The sequence below is a fragment of the Gossypium arboreum genome, chromosome 9, assembly GCF_025698485.1.
Source record: "Gossypium arboreum isolate Shixiya-1 chromosome 9, ASM2569848v2, whole genome shotgun sequence".
Classification (NCBI taxonomy): domain Eukaryota; kingdom Viridiplantae; phylum Streptophyta; class Magnoliopsida; order Malvales; family Malvaceae; genus Gossypium; species Gossypium arboreum.
Window position 1 is genome coordinate 63,575,930 of NC_069078.1, and position 22,372 is coordinate 63,598,301.

At 35.4% G+C, this 22,372-nt stretch overlaps 1 non-coding gene across 1 annotated transcript; it reads right to left on the minus strand.

Annotated features, from left to right (window-relative positions):
- Positions 1-14,263: 14,263 nt before the first annotated feature.
- On the minus strand, positions 14,264-14,369 carry LOC128281127 (small nucleolar RNA R71). Its single transcript, XR_008271341.1, has one exon. It is a non-coding gene; the product is annotated as a small nucleolar RNA R71 (small nucleolar RNA).
- Positions 14,370-22,372: the final 8,003 nt, after the last annotated feature.

Below are 22,372 nucleotides of genomic sequence, written 5' to 3' on the forward strand. Positions count from 1 at the left end.
CCGTGGGCAGATCTGACTTGCACACATGGCCGTGGGAACAGCCCGTGTGACATAAATAGAGAGCCACACGGCCTGAGCACAAGCCTATGTGACTTGGCCGTATGAAAACATGACTTTTGACCATTTTTAAGCTATTTTCATATGCTAAACACATCTAATTCATACCCAAACATTTACTAATAGTTCTTAAATCAAATATCATTCATTATGCCATTCAAACTTAGTAAATGTTCATTCATTCACTTTAATACCTCTTAAGGATTATGTACTACAATTCATATCAAAATTATACTACATTATCATACTAGCCAAACTCATATAAGTTTACCTTCCAAAATATGTATATTTCATACCATGCTTCAACAACTTTCATGATTATTCACTATCATGTACAAAATAACACATTAACAACCTAGGTACATGCCATTTTACCAAAAGAAAAGTATTCATCACTTTAAGTCCGGGATTGGCTTGGATGCTGAGTCCTTAGCTTTCTTTCGCACCTAGTCCTGCGCACGAAAACATACCGTACACTGAGTAATACACTCAATGGTATTTCTATAAACTAATACTTAAACAAATAATAAACTATGTATATACACTGTAACTTAAACTTTTTACTTCATAATCTTAATAGTTTCATCTCTTACAATCAATTTGTATCCTTTTTCATATCATTCAATATCTTTCAAAATCGTATATCAGTTTCAGTCACATAAACGATAACAATCAGTCTTCAGTACTTTTATTTGCCCTATTAACATGACTCGGACCTGAACGGATATACAGATCCAACCCACACACCGGGGATAATGTACAGTGTTTCTTCGGCCGAAGGCGGATACACTATAAGGGTAACAGTAATAGTAACAATCACAGTTAGGTACGGAGTACCTCTTTCAAACGAATCCGGAACAATCACAGTAGTCGACACATATAGTGTCTCATCGACACACAGTCAGAATATCCCTGAACACTTCCAATCCTATGGCATGCCAATTATATCCGACTAGCCTGATACTGTTAATAAGGTATTCAAATCATATCATTATAATACAGAATCAGTAACAGTTTCCATCATATCATTCATTATACATTCTAACTTTTAAAAATATCAATTAGATTGTATTAAAACATTAAGCATAGTTTATAGAAATACAAACTGAAATTCTCGGGTTTATTCGATATCATCGTTCACTTTCTCCTTTCCGTTTTTCGATGATGTTTCCGGTGCTACGTTGGCAATTAAGCTTGAAACTCCAAAATCCTAAATTTTCCTTTTCTTTTTCTTTCCCTTTTTTCTTCTTTCTTTCCCTGCTATTCGTGCCCTTCTTTTTCCTTTTTCTTTATGTTTTATTTCTTTTATTTATTATAACTATTATATTATATCATTATTATTATTATTTTAAATTATAATTATTATTTCTTAAATATTAAGTAAATTCATATATATTCATACATTTGTACCAATTAAAATAATACACATGTATTTATACATACCACACACTTGTCACATAAGGCTTATTTATTAATTTAGTCCCTTGGCTTTTTTATAGTTTATAATTAAACTTTTACCCTATATTCAATCTAGTCCTTTCACTAAATTAGCTTTAATTCTAGCTAATTCACTTAACCAAAGTCTAATTAACTACACTACTAGCTTCGTAAATATTTCTAATAAATATTTATGAATTCATTTTGCCAAAATTATGACCCGAAAATTTAAATTTTTGATACCCGTAGATTTTAGGTCGTTACATTTCTTCCCCCTTAATAAATTTCGTCCTCGAAATTTACCTGAAAAGAGATGGGGGTATTGTGATCTCATTGTATCTTCCGGTTCCCATGTTGCTTCTTCAATATTATGACTTCTCCACAACACTTTTACCAAGGGAACTCGTTTATTGCGTAATTTCTTTACCTCATGAGCCAGTATCTTAACCGGTTCTTCTTCATATGACAAATCAGGTCGAATCTCTATATCTTCAATTGAAATCACATGAGATGGATCTGATCGGTATCTTCTTAACATAGAAACATGGAAAACATCATGAATCTTCTGTAAATCAGGAGGTAGAGCTAAACGATATGCCACTGGTCCAATTCTTTATCTCATATGGTCCAATGTATCGTGGACTCAATTTACCGTTTCGACCGAATCTCAAAATTTTCTTCCAAGGAGAGACTTTAAGAAATACTTTGTCTCCAACTGAGTACTCAATGTCCCTTCGTTTCAAATCTGCGTACAATTTCTGCCTATCGAAAGTTTCTTTCAATCATTCTCGAATCTTTCTAACAGTGTTTTCCGTTTCTTGAATTAACTCTGGACCAACCACTTTTCTTTCATTCAATTCCATCCAACACACTGGTGATCGGCATCTCTGACCATACAAAGCTTCATACGGTGCCATTTGAATACTTGATTGGAAATTATTGTTATATACAAACTCAGCTAATGGTAAATAACGTTCACAACCTGATTCAAAATCAATGATACAAGCTCGGAGCATGTCTTCTAAAATCTAAATGACTCGTTCGGACTGTCCATCAGTCTGTGGATACAAAGCTGTACTAAAATGAAGTCAAGTACCGAAAGACTCATGCAATGTTTCCAAAACCTTGATGTAAACCGTGGATCCCAATCATAAATTATTGATACAAGAATACCATGTAATCTTACAATTTCTCGAATATACACCTCCGCAAGTTTCTGTAGTGACCAGTGAGTTCTGACGGCTATAAAATGAGCTGATTTCGTAAGTCGGTCAATGATTACCCAGATAGTATTCTTTTTACTCATAGACAGTGGCAACCCAGTTACAAAATCCATTGTTATTCGGTCCCATTTCCATTCAGAATATTAATAGGCTGAAGCAACCCTGTCGGAACTTGATGTTCAGCTTTAACTCGCTGACATGTTAAACATTTAGCCACATATTCCAAATATTCCACTATATCTCTTTTCATACTTGGCCACCAATATAGTTCCTGTAGATCACGGTACATCTTCGTTCCTCTGGGATGTAATGCAAAAGAACTGTCATGTGCTTTTCGAAGTATTAACTCTTTCAATCTGAAGTAGTTAGAATACAAAGTCGATTTTGATATCTCAAACAATCATGCTCATCAATGCTAAAATTTTCTATCATATAATTCTGCACCATCTCTTTCTTCTTCATTAACTTTTTATCTTCTAACTGTGCTGTTCTGATTTGATCAAACATTATCGGTTTTACTCTCAATTCAGCCAAAAGACTTCTGCCATCAACAATACTGAGCTGTGCAAACATTGCTCTCAATTCAATTGTAGCTTTCTACTTAATACTTCTACTACCACATTAGCTTTACCCAGATGATAGTCAATAACACAATCATAATCTTTTAGAAGTTCTATCCACCGACGCTGTCTCAAATTCAATTCTTTCTGTGATAGAAGATACTTGAGACTTTTATGATTAGTTTAAATATAACACTTTCGACCGTATAAGTAATGTCTTCAAATTTTCAAGTTAAATATCATTGTTGCTAATTCTAGATCACGTGTCGGATAATTGCGTTCATGCGGTTTCAATTATTGTGAAGCATAAGCAATTACCTTTCCATTTTGCATCAATACACACCCGAGACCATTTAAAAAAGCATCGCTGTACACAACAAAATCTTTTCTCGACTCCAGTAAAGTCAATACTGGTGCCTCTGTCAACATTTACTTCAACATATCAAAGCTTTTCTGACACTGCTCACCAAACAAACGAAACATTCTTTTGCAGTAACTTTGTCATCGGTAAAACTATTTTTGAGAATCCATTCACAAACCTTCGATAATATCCTACCAAACCAAGGAAACTACGTACCTCTGACACATTTCTAGGAACTTTCCTACTGAAGTATGCTTTAATCTTCTTTGGATCTACTCTTATCCCATCTGTTGATACTACATGACCAACGAATACAACCTCTGTTAACCAAAACTCACACTTACTCAATTTCCCATATAATTGCTTCTCTCACAATATTTGCAAAATAATTCGAAGATGCTGTTCATGTTCAATTTCAGACTTCGAATATACTAGAATATCATCAATAAAAACTACTACAAACTGATCTAAGTACGGTTGGAAAATCTGATTCATAAGATCCATAAAAGTAGCTGGAGTATTTGTTAACCCAAATGGCATCACTAAAAATTCATAATGTCGTGTTCAGAATGTCACCTTCGGTCCATCACTCTCATTTACCTTCAACTGATAATATCCCAACCTCAAATCAAATTTTGAAAACACAGAAGCTCCTTTTAATTGATTAAATAAATCATCAATGCGAGGTAACTGGTATTTGTTCTTAATAGTCACCTTATTCAATTGTCGATAATCAATACAGAACCACATCAAACCATCTTTCTTTTTAACAAATAACACTGGAGCTCTCCATGGTGACGTGCTAGGTCGTATAAACCCTCGGTCCAACAAGTCTTGCAGTTGTACATTCAGCTCCTTCAACTCAGTAGGTGACATTCGATATGGAGGTATTGACACTGGATCTGTACCCGGGTATACTTCAATCGCAAATTCAACTTCTTGATCAAGATGTAATCTAGGCAATTCTTCAGGAAACACATTAGGAATTCATATACAGTTCGGATTTTACTGCATTGACTCTCAACTGAATCGGAATTAATAACATATGCTAAGAAAGCAGCACATCCTTGATAAAGAAGCTTACTAGCTTTAATTGCTAAAATAACACGAACAATCCCACTAGTCCGTATACCATTTACTTCAATCTGATCACCACTTTCATTCTAAACAGTGAATTTCTTTTTATAACAATCCAAAATTACTCCATGTTCTGATAGCCAGTCCATGCCCAGTATAATATCAAAACTGCCAAATGGCATAATCAACAGATCAACAGAAAAGATTTTCTCTTGAATCATTAATGGACATCTTCGACATATCTGATTCACTAACATAGTTTGTCCCAATGGACTAGACACTTATATCGTTACTCTAGATAATTCAGGTTTTAAATTTCCCGTCTCAACTAGTTTTGTATTAACATAGGAATGTGACGGTCCTGGATCTATTAAAACATAAATAGGTTCTGAATGTAATAAGAATATACCTGTCACTACATCATGAGCATCCCCCTCGTCTCGAGCTCTTATAACATATGCTCGGGCCGGAGCTCTTACTTTAGATTGTTGTGTAGTATTTTCACTAGCTTTTTTAATTCCACCTCTAGCAACTGAACCACTTCAGCCTGAACCTCGACCTCTGGAAATAGATTCAGATCTTTGTAATGCCATTGGTGCTGCCTTACCAATCTTTGGACAGTCCTTTACAAAATGATCAGTGGATCCACAACAGAAACAACCCCCGGTTAACTTTCTACATTGTTCCCTATGTTTGTTTCCACAATATTCACATTCTGGAATTTCAACGTTCTGAGCTAGGCTTTTGATACTGCCAGCAGATACAGTAGTTTGTCTCTTTTGACTTCTGTCTCCTCTTTCTAATCTTAAACTGAATCTTCGACTACCACGAGATTCTCTCGATTGTTTGAATTGCAAACTTGAACTAGCAATTCTAGGATGTTTTCCAGCTGAACGGACAGTTTCAGACCTTTTACTCTTCCCCAGTACTTGCTCAATCATTTTAGCTCTTTCTATTAAATTTGCAAACTCTGTAATCCGTAGAGGCATTAATTGTAGTTGGAATTCATCTCGCAGTCCTCTTAGAAATTGTTTACATCTGTCAGTTTCAGTTGGTACAAATTCAATTGCATATCTACTCAGTCTTAGAAATTCCCATTCATAATCCACTACGGACATATCTCTCTGTTTCAGCATCAAAAACTCCTATTTCCGGTCTTCCATATATGTCTCTCCAAAATGCCTCTTCTAAAATTTCTATTGAAAGAATTCCCAGTTTACCTGTTCTTCTGGTATATTCTGAATCACTGATTCCCACCATATGTAAACCTCTTCTTATAACAGAGAAACAACACATACTAAACTTTCCTGTGGTGTGCATTCTAATTGCTTCAAAATTCTCTTGGTAGTCTCTAACCAATTTTCAGCTGTTGTTGAATCAGTTCCCTTTGATCCCAGAAATTCTATAGCTCCATACTTTCACAGTTCCTTAAAAGGAGCTCGTCGGGAAGCAGGGTAGAAATAGTAGCAGGCATACTTCCTACCGCTCTTTAAAGAGCTTCGGCAATCATTCTAAATATTTATGTATTATCCCTTCCAGTATTCAGTGGTTGGTTACCTACCGGGTTTACACTTGGGGTTGTAGATTCAGATTAATATACATCACGTGATTCATCTCTACTGTACATTTCTTGATCGGTACCCTCGATACTTTCGTCAGACATCTTTTACTCACTATAAAACAGAGTTAATTTATCAGTATATATATATATATATATATCAGCATCCAATCCCGACTCAAAGTTAATATAATAATGGCATGTACCTTTAGACTCAATTTCGAGATCGATTTAGTCCTAGAATCGACTAAACCTGAGTAGCTCTGATACCACTAAATGTAACACTCCCTAATCCTAAACCGTCACCGGAATATGGTTACAAGGCATTACTAGACTTATACACTAACATTTATACAAAACTGAGTCACAGATTTGCATTCCAATTCAAAACCTTTCAAATTTCACCATAAAGTCCCTAATATGGGCCTATGGGGCCCAATACATACTTTAGAAGTAATTCGGGACTAAAATGGCAACTTTGGAAATTTTTCATTGAAGATAGGGGCACACGCCCGTGTGGCCTAGGACATGGCCGTGGGGCCAGGCCGTGGGCAGATCTGACTTGCACACACGGCCGTTGGAACAACCCGTGTGACATAAACAGAGAGCCACACGGCCTGAGCACACACCCATGTGACTTGGCCGTGTGAAAACATGACTTTTGACCATTTTTAAGCTATTTTCACATGCTAAACACATCTAATTCTAGAGGTGTGCAAAATTTAGGTAAAATCGAAAAAATTCGGTTAATCGACTGAATTAGGTTAATCGGTCGGTTAACCGAATTAATTCGGTTGGGGGTCGATTAATAATTTTTTTGAGTTTTCGGTTAACGGTTAATTTGGTTCAAAACCGGTCGGTTAACTGAATATTTTCAGTTTAACCGAAAATATTAATAAATAAATTTATAATATATAAATAGCCCACTATTTATTCAAACCCAATTCAACATAAACCCAAGTACCCAATCTAATATATATTAACCCAAGTACTCAACTCAACCCAATCATAAAAATTACAAATAATTTAATAAATAAAAATAAAAATCTAAAAATAAAAATAAAAATAAAAACATATAATTTTATACAAATAATTTGGTTAATTCGGTTAATTCAATTAATTCGGTTAATTTGGTTAATTTTACACTTATTTTAACCAAAAATAAAAAATATATATAATTTTCGGCTAATTCGGTTAACCGACCAAATTAACTGAAAAAATTTCGGTTCGGTTAATTTTTTTGAAAAAATTTCGGTTCGGTTAACGGTTAAAAATTTTGAAGGGTCGATTAATTCGGTTAATGTTATTTCGGTTCGGTTAACCGATTGAACACCCCTATCTAATTCATACCCGAACATTTACTAATAGTTCTTAAATCAAATATCATCCATTATGCCATTCAAACTTAGTAAATATTCATTCATTCACTTTAATACCTCTTAAGGATTATGTACCGCAATTCATATCGAAATTATACTACATTATCATACTAGCCAAACTCATATAAGTTTAACTTCCAAAATATGCATATTTCATACCATGCTTCAACAACTTTCATGATTATTCACTATCATGTACAAAATAACACCTTAACAACCTAGGTATATGCCATTTTACCAAAAGAAAAGTATTCACCGCTTTAAGTCCGGGATTGGCTTGGATGCTAAGTCCTTAGCTTTCTTTTGTACCTAGTCCTGTGCACAGAAACATACCGTACGCTGAGTAATACACTCATTGGTATTTCTATAAACTAATACTTAAACAAATAATAAACTATGTATATACATTGTAACTTAAACTTTTTACTTCATAATCTTAATAGTTTCATCTCTTACAATCAATTTGTATCCTTTTTCATATCATTCAATGTCTTTCAACATCGTATATCATTTTCAGTCACATAAACAATAACAATCAGTCTTCAATACTTTTATTTGCCCCTATTAACATGACTCGGACTTGAACGGATATATAGATCCAACCAACACACCGGGGATAATGTACAGTGTTTCTTCGACCGAAGGCGGATACACTATAAGGGTAACAGTAATAGTAACAATCACAGTTAGGTAAGGAGTACTTCTTTCAAACGAATCTGGAACAATCATAGTAGTCGACACATATAGTGTCTCATCGACACACAGTCAGAATATCCCTGAACACTTCCAATCCTATGGCATGCCAATTATATCCGACTAGCCCGATACTGTTAATAAGGTATTCAAATCATATCATTATAATACGTAAAGCGAGAATAGTTTCCATCATATCATTCATTATACATTCTAACTATTAAAAATATCAATTACATTGAATTAAAACATTAAGCATAATTTATAGAAATATAAACCGAAATTCTTGGCTTTATTCGATATCCTCATTCACTTTCTCCTTTCCCTTTTTCGATGACGTTTCTGGTGCTACGTTGGCAATTAAGCTTGAAATTCCAAAACCCTAAATTTTCCTTTTCTTTTTCTTTCCCTTTTTTCTTGTTTCTTTCCCTGCTACTCATGCCCTTCTTTTCCTTTTTCTTTATGTTTTATTTCTTTTATTTATTATATACTATTATATTATATCATTATTATTATTTTAAATTATAATTATTATTTCTTAAATATTAAGTAAATTCATATATATTCATACATTTGTACCAATTAAAATAATACAAATGTATTTATACATACCACAAACTTGTCGATCAGGCTTATTTACTAATTTAGTCCTTGGATTTTCTATAGTTTATAATTAAAATTTTACCCTATATTCAATCTAGTCCTTTCACTAAATTAGCTTTAATCCAAGCTAATTCACTTAACCAAAGTCTAATTAACTACACTACTAGCTTCGTAAATATTTCTAATAAATATTTACGAATTCATTTTGCGGAAATTATGACCCAAAAATGTAAATTTTCGATACTCATAAATTTTGGGTCGTTACTTATATTTCTAACACTTACAACTGCAACCATATTATATTGTTTTAGCATTTTTTTCTAACAAATAAACAATTTTAGTTATTAAAAGAAATTGATAAATGCCAAAAGTAATATATTTTAGTCTCATTCTTAATATATTTTTGGATAAATTTTTTATTTAAAATGGTGAATTTTATGCTCCTAATACTTTAAATTCATATTTCTAGAGCATTTGGGAGCAAAATGAGTGAAAATTGAGTGAAAATCGGAAAATCAGAGCAAGTTTCATGAGCCACACGGGCTGGACACAAAGCCATGTGCCAGACCGTGTGGATTTTGTGAATCGTACTCCAAACACGCGAAGAAAAAAACATAATTTTTAGATTCTTCGGGTATTCTAAAACCTATATATAACAAATATAAGACGAGGAGAGCAAGCAGTCATAGAATATTCAAGAAAACATTGAAGCTGACTCTGAAGCAGATTTCCATCAAGATTAAAGATCTCCTTTTGATTTCTTTGAAGTTTATTATGAGTTTCTTTATTTCTTGTGGTTATATTGTCTTTGAGATGTTTTTAATTGCAACTATGAAATAATTTTCTAAATACCTGAGAGATGAACCCTAGAATGGATTTTGTCTTCTGATTTATGTTTTACATAATAAATACTTTGAATCTTGTTCTCAACTATATGTTCTTAATTCTTGGTTTAATATTTTTAGACTATTAACCCATGTTTGATGTGATTAAATTAGAGGAGAAATAAACCTTATTTAAGATTAGATCTAGCGTGATTGAGAGGAGTTGCATGCAATCCTAAAAATAGGATGACATAAATCTACCGGATTAGAGTCAAATATAATAGGGGGATCCATAGATCGAGTTAATGCGATAATAGGGGTTTTAATTAGAAATAAATTTCAATTAATCAACTTAGAGTCAGTTGCTCTTAATCTTGAAAAGAGATATTAGCATAATTTAGGAATTTTTTCGGATCAAGATACTAAGTGAAGAAATTATTTAATTCAGATTAATAATGACAGATGAAATTTAGGTGGATTCTTTGTAACATCCCCACTTTTAAAAAAAAGAAGAGAAGAAGAATATTTATGGTAGAAGTCCTTGAATAAGTGATTTATAAATAAATAATAGTATAAGAAATTGTGATTGTTTTTAGAAAAAACCGTCAGACATGAAAACACAGAGGATTATTATTAGGAGTATGTGGTTAAGTTAAAAATCCGGTATCGAGTTCAGTGATTAAATTGAATAAGTTAGAAAAGTATAGAGACTAAATTGCAATTATCCTATTTTTATTTTGATGGAAAGGACTTAATGGTAATTTTTCCATTATTTAAAAAAATCAATGGTTTCATGATAGAGGTGTGCATGGGCCGGGCCGGGCCAGGTTCAAGCCAGGCCCATTTTCTAGGCCCAGGCCCGGCCTGGCCTAAAATATGGGCCTAAAAATTTATCCAAGCCCGGCCTGAAATGAAATTATTAAGCCCGAGCCCGGCCCAGCCCGGCTCGACCCATATTAAATTTTTTTAACTTATTTCATTAAATAAAAAATTTTAAAATATAATAAATCATCAAATACATTTAAAACAAATATTAAAATAAGAAACAAATAAAAAAATATATTAAAACAATTCTTAAAACAATACACAAATTGAAAATATAATAAAAAATGATTATATTAAAATTAAAAATAAAATGTAAATATGACTAAAAATAAAATATATATATATTTAGTATATAATTCGGGCTGGCCCGGGCCAAAAAAGTTTTACTCGAGCCTGGCCCGTTTTCTAAACGGGCCTTTTTTTTTGCCCAAACCCATATTTCGGGCCTATATTTTTACCAGAACCCTCCCATTTTTCGAGCAAGCCTTCGGGCCGGGCTGGGTAGCTCGGCCCATGCACACCTCTATTTCATGATGCCTTTTAAGTGATTTTTTTATTAAGTAATAATATTTTATTAATTAATATTATAATACATAAAAAAAAAAAGAGAAAGATTTTATCTTTCTCATCTTTCTTTCTTTTTCGCGTCAAAATAAAGGGGGAAGAAAGAAAACAATTTCTTCCATCATTTTCCTTCAAATTCAAGTGTAAGGTATGGTTTTTCTTCAAATTTTTTTAGATTTTGAATCTTTGAAGCTTGCTTTACATATATATACCAATAGTTTTTTTTTATCAAGTATTTTGGAAGTTGTCATTAAAAGACATTGATAGAAGCTTAGAAAACATAAGTGAAATAGATATATTTTTGGATAGGAAATTATTAGAAGATGAGTTCTACATTGTTAGAAGTGTGAAAAAGAAACAAAAATAGATGAAAAATTTATTTGGTATATTTGGCCATGTTAAAGGGGAAGTAGAGAACATTGGCCACTTTGTGTAATTTTGGTGCTAAATGATAGCTTGTAAAGCAGTGAGAACTCTGGTGAAAACGGAATTGAAAACAAATCATCGAGTCGAAAGATATGTGAATTTCAAACTAGAAAACTTAAGTTGTCAATATGAATAATCATGCATATTTATGTTTGTTTTTATTAGTTTTTGTTTTAGAATGGATAAATGATGTTGTTTTGTATTGAATTGCTCCTATTATAGCTAAAAACGAATCGAACATCTTGAAGGAGAAAGGCGAAGAAAAGGAGTAAAGCGATTACAACTTTGGTTTGTTGTAATATCTTATTTTCATTACATAAATCTTTAGAATATTTAATTTAATATAACTAGTTATATTTATTTTATTTTATTTTTATGAGTTTTAGATGAGCTTGAATAATTTAGTTAATATTTATAAAATTATGTTTCGAGATGATTACTATATTTTTCATAAGACTAAATTAGCGAATTTATGGTTAGATTTGGATTTGAGTATTTTGATTTTAGATGATTGAGCAAGAAAATATTTAATATGTTTCAAATTGGAAGCCTATTTTACATTAGGCGATATGTGATTTGAATATGAAACAGAATTGAAATGGATCATGAAATTTGATTTTTACCCCGTTTCACTAAGTTAGACTAAATCGGATATAGTTGGCATGCCATAGAGTCTTTATGTCAGAGAATTTATATCTCTCCAATTCCCAGAAGGTCAAGGGAAAAAAGGCCAAGTCGGTCAGTTGTTATTACTGTTAGCCCCAATTCCCAGAGGGTCGTGGGTAGCCCCAATTCCCAGAGGGTCGTGGACTTCTCTGATAGCCATCGTTGCCGAACAACTCGGGGTGGCAGATTCGTGTAGCTGATTATGAGTCTAAACTTTAGTATGGGGTCTAAATTGAAAAAAAGCAAAAACAAAACTTGAATTTATTTGAATTTCCATATTGTTCAAATTAAATTAATTCCGCGATTTTAAATTTAATTAAAAAGCTTATTTTCTTTATTTGATTTGTCAATATCAAAATATTAAAGTTTATTGATATTAGAATTTTCTTTTATTGTGATGTTATTAATGATATTTATAATCATGCTTTAGTTTATTTCTATTAATTAATTTGTGTCCAATACTTATGTAATGGTTTATATGACATTAGCACCATTGAGCATAAAAATTACACAATTGACGGTTTGTCTATTTTTCCGTGCACAGGTAGTTAGATTCTTTAGATCGTTCCAGCAGTATCCGAAGAACTAAAGTTCAACTCAAATAATGTTGGTGAAGAGTTTACTTTATAGTTTATGTAAATGGCATGTACCTAGGCTTATAAATATATAATATTATGTCATAAATTGAATTTAAATATTTTCATTATGTTTTCTTAACTAGTATTTTATAACTAATGTTTTGATAAAATAGTAAAGCATAGAAATCTAGTTTATTGATATGTTTTGAGAAATCGTAGTGCTGAGAATTGATTTAAGAGATAATTTGAATGTGAATATTTTGTGAAAATCTAAATTTTCTAAGGTTTTTATGTAAAATAGGTAGAATGCTGCTGAAATTTTTATAAAATAATTTTACCACTACGTTTCCTTTTAAATAAAAATGAAAAGTGAGTTGCTTCGGCAACGAAATGTGACATTTTATATTTGGATCCAACAACTAGGTCGGGTATAAGGTCTCACATTCTTCCTAGGTATTGTTTCGCTTCTTGGTTGTTAATCGTTTGTTTTCTTGCTTTGTTCTTTGTTGTGTTCTCTAGTTAATTAATTTAGTTAATTTTAGTTTTAATCAATTACTCCAATTCATCGGTTAAATAATAGAAAGACGGTAATTGTTAGTTAATTTTAGTTTTACTTTTAGTCTTCGTGGGAATGATATATGTGCTCATCGTAGCTATACTATTAATTGATAGGTACACTTTCCTTTGTCGAATTTTTAGTTGGTCTCGTAGACATTAAGTTTTTTGTGTCATTACTGGGGGATAAAATATTAGGAAAACTTTATTTCTATTAATTTAGCCATTTTTAATTTTTATTTTAATATTTTTGTTTTTAATTTAATTTTTATATTCTAATTTTTCGTTTGTTTGCTTCTGGTAGGTCCTTTTGGTTTATGACTAGAGGAAACCCATTGGTCCATTACTTTTTGACAATAAGATTGAAAAAACTGCTAACATAAATTGTAGAGAGGTTAAAGAAGCAAGACAAAGTCAACAGAATATAGTAGACGATCAAGAGGAAAAGGATATTACTGTGGAGATGGGTGATAATCAAAATAATCAGCTACCTCCAGCATATCCTGCCCCGCGGACTATGTATGATTATACTAAGCCCACACTAATTGAGGTTGAATAGAGTATTGTGAGACCCACCATTAATGCAAACAATTTTAAGCTGAAGCTGAACACAATTCAGATGGTACAATAGTATGTTTAGTTTGATGGTTTGCAAGATGAAGATTCAAATACTCATTTGGCTAACTTTCTAGAGATTTGTGACACTTTCAAGATCAATGGCATTACTGACGATGCCATACATTTATAGTTATTCCCATTTTCTTTGAGGAGTAAGGCAAAACAGTAGTTGAATTCACTTCCACGAGGTTCTATCACAACTTGGGATCAAATGACTGGAAAGCTTCTGTTGAAGTACTTCCCACTAGCCAAAACAACTAAGTTGAGAAACGACATCTCTTCCTTTGTTCAATTGATATGGAGACATTATATGATGCATGGGAGAGATTTAAAGATCTTTTGAGAAGGTGCTCTTATCATAGATTACCTTTGTGGTTACAAGTTCAAACATTCTACAATGGTTTGAATCTCTTAACTAGGCAATTAGTTGATGCAGCAGCTGGTGGAACACTGAATAATAAAACACCCGAGGAAGCTCAAGAGTTTATTGAAGAAATAACACTGAATAACTATCAGTAACAAGTCATAAGAACAAAATCGATGAAAGCATTTGATGTTTTAAATATAGATATGTAGTTGCTATGTTGGCAAGCCAAGTGGAAGCACTAAATAAAAAATTTGATGGTTTGAATTTTTCTAAGCAGGTAAATTCGGTGATGCAATGCGATGCAAAGGGAGCGAAGATGATTAATCCAAAATATTTAACATTCAAGCCTAACATGGAGTATGAGCAAGTCAACTTTCTGGGTAATAATTCTAAACCTTAAAATAACCCCTATAGCAATACTTATAATACAAGTTGGAGGAACCGTCCAAATTTCTCTTGGGGTGGTTAAGGAGATCAAAGGTCACAACCCCTTCTGGGTTTTGAACAACCTTATCAGTAATAGAAGAAACTGAAACTTGAGGAAATGTTAATTAATTTTATTTCAGTGTCAAAAACTAAATTTCAAAACACTGAAACAACACTGAAAAATTAACAAACATTGATTCATGGACTAGAAAATCAAATTGGATAACTTTCCAAACTTATTTCAGAAAGACCACAAGGGAGCTTACCTAGCAACACTAAAACTAACCTAAGGGAGCAAATCCACACAATCATTGCTAGAAATGTGGAAGGATTGGTCAAGCTTGAAAAGAAGTCAATGCTAGAAGCTATTGTGAAAAGTGATGAGGTTGAGGAGGGTAAGTGTAACACCCTAAATAATTTATTTCTGCTTCTGTGAAATCTGACACAATTATGTATCTGCTTTAGTGGTTAAGTGTTCTGGGGGTGTTTGAGAGGTTTTGGGTTCAAGGCTCATCTTTGGCAAATTTTGTTATTTTTGGATCCAAGCCTTATCATTGTTCGGTGAGCTTATATTTAATTTTCTGTTAGTTCATACTAGAATGAGCCTATTGGTATAACACCCCAAACCCGGCCTAGACGTTACGGCCGAATCTGGCGATGTCACATGAATGGGATTTGAAATCGAATTTGTCAAGTTAAAACGTTTACGTTTATTAGCTTCAATTTGTCTCTCGTCAATTTCAAAATTATTTTCTTGTTAATTTGATTCGTTTAAAAACATATTATATAAGGAAAGCTTTTAAAACCGTTATATTTAAAGAAAATCATTCGCGTTTAGGAAAAAATGTTGTTTTTAATTAAACATAGTTTTCGTTGAGTTTTGGAGTTTAAAAGCCCATGAAAAAAGTTAAATCCAAAATAAAGGCAAACAACCCAAAAGTCCCAAATTACATCAAAAATAGGAAATAGAAACCATAATAAAATTTAAGTAGTTTAACAGACATGTGGTCACCGTTGAGTCCTCTGCCTCACTGATCCGTCTAAATCTGAGGATTACCTATACAGATAAAACAAAAGGGGTGAGTTTATGTAAACTCAGTGTGTAATCCCCATAGAAGACATGAATACAGTCAGTCAAATGCAGTTTGGGGCCTAAGCCCATTACAGATTCAGATACAGTTTCAGATATAAATTAGGTCCTTAGCCCACCTTAGATACAGTATGCATTCAGTAAAAAAAGTCAGTATCCTACCCACCAACCTCTACACACCATCTTCGACCATCCCTACACATCATGTGGGGTTTAAAACACCCACCCAGCCCTACACACCAAGTTGTACCAAATGCGGCGCATATTAGTAATATTGCAGCTGAGCTGCCAGATAATAGGCATGAAAGCCTTTCAGTACACTTCCTCCAATAATCAATCACCCCACCCCAATATAGATGCAACTAAACATGCTCAATACAGACATACAGAAATACATGCTTACACACTAAAATTCAGTTATCAGTCATACATACGGATCAGTCAACATGCATAAATTTAATATTCTCAACACATACATTATATATTCAGGTTACACAATCTAGGGTCCAAGTATTGCTTACCGACCCTACAGTAGGTTCACAGTCGACTTGGGTGACCCGTGCAACCTTAGGAGACATTTTATCTAAATGGGCCCATATGCCCATTTAGCTTGCCCGTGTGGCCCACATGCCTAGATTGGCCATGGTCCGTGTGGGGGTTTTCAGCTTTCTCTGAATCCCGTTTTTCTATGTTCGGGGTACACACCTAATACGATGTCATAGCAATAGCAATCCCGAGCACTCCAGAGTCTAAAAACTGATAAACCAAAGCCTAAATTTAGATTTAACATGATACTAAACTGTAACTACGAAACCAAATGAGATATACCAACCCCTCATCACTTACCTCCAAATTTCGGCAATCCCTAACTACGAATCCATAAGAAGAGGGTCATGACTTCCACAATTCACTGCTGCCAAATTAAAAATTCAAAATTAACGGAGAGTTAAAAACTTCTCAAACGAACAAAAGAAAAACTTTTCCCCCTTCAAAAGAGGCATAACCCTCTTACCTACTAACTTACCAACCGAACGTAGCCAACATTGGACCGAAAGAATACGAATTGGAGGAATAAATTGAAAGAAAGTATGTGGAAGAGTCAAAATTCAGCAAAAAGGAAAAGGAAGGAAAGATACGTTAAAAATTAGGGAAAGCAAACCAATTTTTTTTCAATAAAAAAACAAAAGTAAAACTAATGATACACTAATCCCTTAAATATCTCCACAATGCTTAAATTTACTCCCCTTAATCCCACTAACCTACAACCACTCCAGAATCCCCACTCAGCCAAAATTCTTGTCCATCAACGCGCAAAAATAACACCTATGCTCAAGCAGGTATTCTAACTCCAGACCCCCAACACACCTACACACATCTTAACCACGAGACCAGTAAGCCCATTCTGTTATAAACCTACTAACAATTAAACTTAAACCCTTTGAGCAAGGTTAAGGCTTCATTTAGAAAAAGACAGAAATTCACACAAGATAAAACTTGAACTTGGGACCTCCCACACATACCCAGAACACTTAACTATTAAAATAGATACACAGTTGTGTCACATTTTAACAGGAACAAAAATAAGCATTTTGGGGCATTACAACGCTACCTTCTAAAAGAAAATTTTGGCCTCGAAATTTACTTGATCAGAATAGATAAGGATACTACTGACGCAACGCATCCTCAGGCTCCTACGTGGCCTCCTCAGTGCTATGATTCTGCCACAACACCTTCACTAATTGGATAGACTTCTTCCGAAGAACCTTTACATCACGATGCAAAATCTGAATCAGCTCCTCCTCGAAGGTCAAATATGGCCTAGCCTCAATTTCCTCAACAGGGACAATATGAGTAGGATTAGAACAGTAACGCCTCAACATCGAGATGTGGAATACATTATGAATATCATTTAGCTCTGGAGGTAACTCCAACTGATAAGCGACTGACCCCACTTATTTCATAATCTGATATGGCCCGATGAACCTAGGGATCAACTTGCCCTTGCGACCGAATATTAGAACTTTCTTTCATGGAGAAACCTTGAGAAAAATGAAATCCTATAAAGAATACTCAATATCACGCCTCTTCAGATCTGCATAAGACTTCCGTCTATTCGAAGCAGCCTTCAGACGATACTGAATCAGTCGAACCTTATTCTCAGTCTCAGAAACCAACTCAAGATGCAAAACTCGACGTTCGCCCAACTCAGTCCAATATAAAGGAGTACGACACTTACAACCATACAGAGCCTCGTAAGGTGCCATCTGATTACTCAACTGGAAACTGTTATTATAGCGAATTCCGCTAGTGGCATATAATCCTCCCAACTACCTCAAAAATTGATAACATAACTCCTCAACATATCCTTCAATATCTGAACCACCCTCTCAAATTGACCATTGGTTTGAGGATGAAATACAGTACTAAAGTCCAATCTCGAACCCAAAGCCTCGTGTAACTTTTTCCAGAACTGAGACGTGAAGGGAGGATCTCTATCAGAAATGATTGAGACTGGTACCCCATGCAGTCTCACTATCTCAAAAATATAGAGCTTCACCAACTTTTGAAGAGAATAGTTGGTCCTAACCGAAATAAAGTGCGCAGACTTGGTCAATTGATCCACGATGACCCAAACATAATCCTTCTTTGTGGGTGTTAAAGGCAACCCACTAGCGAAGTACATCATTACTCACTCTCACTTCCATAGCGGAATCTTAGCCGGCTGCAGCCAACCTGAAGGTAACTGATGCTCAGCCTTAACCTGCTGGCAAGTCAAGCATCGTGCCACAAAATCAGTAGCCTTTCATTTCAATCCCAGCCACCAGTACAGTTCTTGAAGATCTCAGTACATCTTATTCCCACCAAGATGCATAGCATAAGGGCTACTATGCGCCTCTCAGAATAGGCTGCCTCAGATCAGTATCACTCGGTACATAAATCTGACCATGAAAATAGAGTACCCTATCATTATTCAGCCCAAAGTCTGGAGTGCTGCCACTTTCAACCTGATAGAACCAGAGACCCGACGATTCATCCTCTAATGCCTATCCCAAATCTATTTTATCCAAGTCGGTTTAACCTGTAACTCAGCCAAAAAACCTCCATCGTCGAACAAACTAAGTCGAGTGACCATCGCTCTCATATCAGTTATCGCCCTACAGCTCAATGCATCGGCCACCACATTGGCCTTGCCAGGATAGTACTCAATAGTACAATCATAGTCCTTAAGCAGCTCAATTCATTTACGCTGCCTAATATTCAACTCTTTCTGAGTTAAAAGGTACTTGAGACTTTTGTGATCAGTGTAGATAATACAACTCTCACCGTACGGATAATGCCTCCAGATTTTCAAAGCAAATACTACGGCGCCCAATTCCAAATCATGCGTCGGATAGTTTGCCTCATGTATCTTGAGCTGACAAAATGCATATGCCACAACCTTACCATCATGTATCAGAATACAACACAAACCCACATGCGATGCGATACTGTAAACCACAAACTCTTTTCCAGGTTCAGGCTGTACCAGAACAGGAGCCTCAGCCAGAATAGTCTTGAGCTTCTCGAAGCTCTCCTGCTGCACATCAATCCAGACAAACGAAACATCCTTTCGTAGTAGCTTAGTTAAGGGCGCTGCAATTAGTGAGAATCCCTCAACAAACTGACGATAATAACCCGTCAAACCCAGAAAACTGCAGATCTTCGACACATTCTTAGGCTGTTTCCAATGCAACAAAACCTCAATCTTTTAAGGGTCACCACGAATCCCCTCAGCAGAAACCACGTGCCTTAGAAAAGTGACTTCACGAACCTAGAAATCACACTTACTGAATTTAGCGTAGAGCTGTTTCTCTTTCAAAGTTTGAAACACTACCCTAAGATGTTCATCATGGTCATCCTCAGTCTTAGAATACACCAGTATATCATCGATGAAAACCATGACGAACTGATCAAGATAGGGCTGAAACACTCGGCTCATCAGATCCATAAATGCAGCTGATGCATTTGTCAACCCGAAAGGCATAACTAGAAACTCGTAGTGTCCATAACGAGTCCTAAATGTCGTCTTATGCACATCTACCTCCTTAACCCTCAACTGATGAAACCCTAAATAGATATCAATCTTAGAGAACACAGAAGCCCCTCGGAACTGATCAAATAAGTTGTTGATCCTCAGAAGTGGATACTTATTCTTAATGGTCAGCTTGTTTAATTGCCGATAGTCTATCAACATCCTCATTGTCCCATCCTTTTTTCTTAACAAACAGAGCGGGTGCTCCCCACAGAGACACACGCAAACGGGTGAAGCCACGGTCTAACAACTCTTGAAGTTGAGCCTTAAGCTCCAAAAGCTCCTTCGATGCCATTTGATAGGGGGCAATAGACACCGGAGCTATACCAAAAAGAAGCTCAATCCCAAATTACACTTTTCGGTTCATAGGTAAACCCAGTGGCTCCTCAGGAAAGATGTCTGGAAATTTCCTTACAGTTTTGATGTCCTTTACAATAGAGTCTCCAGAAACGAAAACGCTAATATAGGCCAAGAACGCCTCACCTCCCTTACAAACCAGTTTCTCAGCCACCAGTGCAGAGATCACATTAGCCAAATAATTTTGACGTTCTCCAACCATGACTACCTTAATACCCTCCTCAGTTCTCAAGATAACCCTCTTAGTCGCACAGTTCAGACTAACACGATGCTTGACCAACCAGTCCAACCCAAAATCAGGTCGAACTCCCCAAACGAAAGCTTCATCAAATTAGCTAGAAATACTGACCCTTGAATGTCTAGCGGAACATCTCTATACAGTTTGCTAACCTGAACTAATTGCCCCAGTGGACTCAGTACAGTCACCTCACTAAAAGTACTCTCAACCAAAATCCCCAAGTTTTCAGACACAGTGCTAGCTATATAAGAATGCATGAAGCCTATGTCTATCAAAGCAAAATAAGGTACATCATAAATTAAAAACGTACCGGTAATGAGGTCTAGAGCATCTCTGTCCTCTCGATGATGAGTAGTATAAACAAGAGCAGGCTGCCTCGCCTCAGTCTGACTAGAACCTCTACTAGGTGTTCTCTCTCCACGGCCCATATTGTTACCACCCCTAGCCTGACCACAGCCCCTAGGTGGCTACTGAACTAGCCTTTGCAGCTACGCAGTACTAGAACCCAGAGCTTACACCTGATTGGCCATTAATGGACACTCCCGAATGTTGTGCTCTAATGACCCACACCTCAAACACGCCCCAGTTCTCCTCCAATATTTACCCTGATGGCGTCTACCATAATCTCCACACGATCATAATCTAGTAGGAGCAATAAGGGCCCAACTCTAACCGGCCCATCAGTCCTAGCCTTTTTCTTAGGCCTAAGTACTAAACTCTAGGGCTCTGAATCCCTCTTGTTCTTACCCCTCTCACGTCCTCTGTTTTGGCGCTCAGCGCGCTTAACCTCCTCGGTGATCTTCACTTTTTCTATCAGAATGGAGAACTCTCGCTCCCTATATGGAGCTATTAGTACCCTCGGATTATCCCTAAGACCGTCCTCAAAATAGACACATTTCTTATATTCAGAAGCCACTATACCTAACACATAGCGGCTCAGTCTCAGAAACTTGGCCTCATACTCAGCCACTGATTGGTTTCCCTGAGTGAGATTCAGACACTCACACCTCCGAGCATCGATGTAACTTGCTACCACATACTTCCCTTAGAAGGCAGACTTAAAGAAGTCCCAAGATAAACAATCGGGCAGAGTGCCCTCCTTAACAGTCAGCCACTACTGATAGGCCTCATCGCGAAGTAATGAGACTGCACCCTTTAATTTCTACTTAGTGGTACAGTCTAAATCATCCATTATCCTCTTAGTAGGCTCTATCCAATACTTAGCCACATTGGGGGCGACTCCAGTGACACCCCTAAAAAGTTCAGCTCTATTGGACCGGAGTCAGTCCGTAACTGACCCTCTACCCTCAAATCCAACGTTGGGCCCATCGACCCTCTCTAGTATCTTTAACATAGCCTAGGACAATGCATCATCCCCAGCCATGCAATCTTGAGACCCAGTTTCAATAGAATGTGACACTAGCGTCTTAGTCGTATCTAGGTTCGATATGCTACCCAAAGAAGAGGACTCAGCTCGAGCCCCCTATGGCCTCTACCTCGGCCTCTAGTACCACGTCCATGGATACCTCGTACGCTCATGTCTATTCGAATTTATCTATATTACAAATTTTATGAATCAGTTACAATTTCAATATTTATTAGTAGATGTTTTATGTGAAGTAGTATGATAAATTCAGAGTTTGTTTTTCGCAAGTATATTCTCTATCAATTTTTAGTTTTCAGTTTCACTGCAGTTTCAGTATACTCTAACTAGAGTGTTTTCAGAACAAACTATCTATAATATCATAACATTTTATCAGAATACTCATAGGATCAGCGCTGGAGACTCGGTGTACCACATTCTCAGCCAAATCATTT